This window comes from Rhizophagus irregularis, chromosome 7 (assembly GCF_026210795.1).
Source record: "Rhizophagus irregularis chromosome 7, complete sequence".
NCBI lineage: Eukaryota > Fungi > Glomeromycota > Glomeromycetes > Glomerales > Glomeraceae > Rhizophagus > Rhizophagus irregularis.
In genome coordinates this window covers 1,968,618-1,971,429 of record NC_089435.1, presented here as the reverse complement: position 1 = coordinate 1,971,429, position 2,812 = coordinate 1,968,618, and positions in this window count along the sequence as shown.

Here is a 2,812-nt window from a genome sequence, read left to right as displayed (position 1 = left end):
AAAAAAAAAAAATCTTGTAACTATAAAATTAATAATTAGTACAGTATTAAGTAAATAAAATTCAAATGATTTTAGGTGAAATGATTTTCGGTGAAATAACCCTGTGATCCCGTCGGTGACATAATTTTCGGTGAACTCACATTGTGAATATAAACTGACCCCTATATTCCCATGATGTAGTACAGACAATAATCACTTGATATTGGCGTTACGGGAAATCTATAATTAACTTGTATGACGTGATGGTGCATGCAGCTGTCCATTATAAGTGTTTCATAACCTCTTAATATTTTTTTTTTATTTTGGTCTTTTTCGTTCTAAAATAAAATGACTTCAATAATTATAAAATTTATTTCTCTTGTGGCTCTTTTAATCCTCATCCTTCTTGAATTTATATATTTGTCACCCATATATGTGCTAAGTTTGATAATTAATTTTATAATAACATTAATATGGTATTTACCTTCAATATATCAGTTATATTCATTCATATTTACAGCAAAAGAATATAATTTGAGAATTAGGATTTATACATTATTGTTCTCCCCTATAATTATTATATTATATATTCCTATAATTGTAATATGTTTCATTGGATATGGAATATTTCTTTTATTAGTCAATCCACTAATAACAATGATACAAAGACCTGGTTATCCACTTTATTCACTTTCTTTAACGGCTGCTATTGCTTGCTTAATTTATAAATATAAATGCGATTACTATGTTGATGAGTATTTAATAGATACTTTAATATTAGAAAAAATCAAAGAAGTTTTACATTTTGTTAAAAAATGTTGGAATTTCAATTCTGCAAAATTTCTGGAAAAAATCGAACAAACCAAATCATATAATTGCGAATCAATATTTTTTACTTTAATTCATTTTTTGGATCTATCTATTATCTCAACGATGTTTTTCGTTATAAACATACCATATATTATATATATAGCTATAATTACTTTAAATATGTCAATATTGGCATCATGGTGTAATACGATTGGACTACCAGCATTATTATTTAATAAGTATTCAAATAGTTTATCTTACAAAAAATGTTTCTATTTATTTTTATTAATATTTTGCACAATTTTGTTTCCACTTATTTTTTTACTATTATTTATTATTCTTATACCACCTTATGCTTTTTATTATTATTTTGTGATGATAAGTAAATTTGTTTGTGAAATAATAGAATTTTATAAAAAAGATGATGGATTTTGTAACGTCATGAGCTTTTTTTGGGCATCAATAATTTTCCCATTCATATATCTGGATATAAATATTGATAATAGTTATTTTATTTATGTAGTTTGTAGAATTAATTTAAAATATGAAAGATATATGGTAGAAGAAATTAGGAAAGTATTGGATCCATTTGGCACATATACTGATAATATGTTTGATCCACTTGATCCATTTAATCTACTTTCAGTTATATATTTTCATGATGACATTTAATGATATTATGATATTAATGCTTCTTATGAAATAACTATTATATTTTTATAATTATTTTAATTATTTTCAAATGTAATCTTATTAAAATTATTTATATATGTGTTATATTTTAGACCATGAAGTTAATTAACTAAATAAATATTAAAGTGAAAAATAAAAATGCTATCAGTTATCAATAGATAATTTTATAAACATCTTTTTAAGTTCATCTTTATTATAGATGACAAATTTTATTATGAATAATTATAATTTTAATTAATTTAACTGGTAAATTTAGGGATGGGTAAAATGCGAAATTTTCATTTTATAATGCGCATAATGCGCATAATACGCATCATATGGATTATGCGCATAATACATAGTACTGTTGTTTAAGGTCAAAAAAATATAATCATTTCAATATATTATGAATATATACAAATGCCAACCAATTTCTTTTCAGATGCAGCAGATGATGTTAGAGAAACTTTTTTGCTACAAAAAAACAATTTTTTTTTGTAAAAATCTACTTATTTGTAAATAACATTTTCGTTAAAACTATAATTCTAGATAGAGTTAAGGTATAATTTTTACCAAAATTACGATATAATAAAACATTATATAATTTACCGTATTCATCCGAAAATAAGCAACAACTTTTTGCACGTAATGCAGGCCAAGATTTAGTAATGCGGGCCAAAAAATTCCATAATTCCGCCCATGTTACTTATTTTCGGGGTTGCTTATTTTCCGATGAATACGGTATCATGCGCATAATGCGCATTATGTGCATCACATCATGTAACGCATAATGCGCGTGGCACATCTCTACGTCCACCACGGCTAATTAATTGTCGGCGGCCCAATTTAAAATTTGTAAATTTACTAAATTTATTGATCAATATATCTGCGTGAAAAGCGCATTTTGTTTGTACGGAGTCATTTGACACTAGACTGGTGCTGATCAAAAATGAATTTTCTCAGGAGTAGTTCAATATATGTATTTTACAAATTCACAGAGTGCCCTCACTAACTTTACCTAAAGAATTAAGAGTAAAAATTCAGATACTTTTTAAGGGTAGAGGTGATCAAATGGCTAAAAAAAGATGATCATTTTTTTGCTTCTCAATATCTGTTGTAAAACTGTTAAAAATATTAATTAGAAAGCCAGAGTTTTTGTCTTTCAAATAAACTTTAATAAAATATAGTACAAATAAGGTTTATAACAATATGAAGTCGCCATTAAGATGCGAAACTCCTTTAGCAAGTTTCGAATCACCTAGAGAAAATAGTACCTTCAAATTAACTTTAAACCTATGAAACTTCACTGGTTAATAGTGTGTTAATTAAGAATATTTATATTAAAAATCAT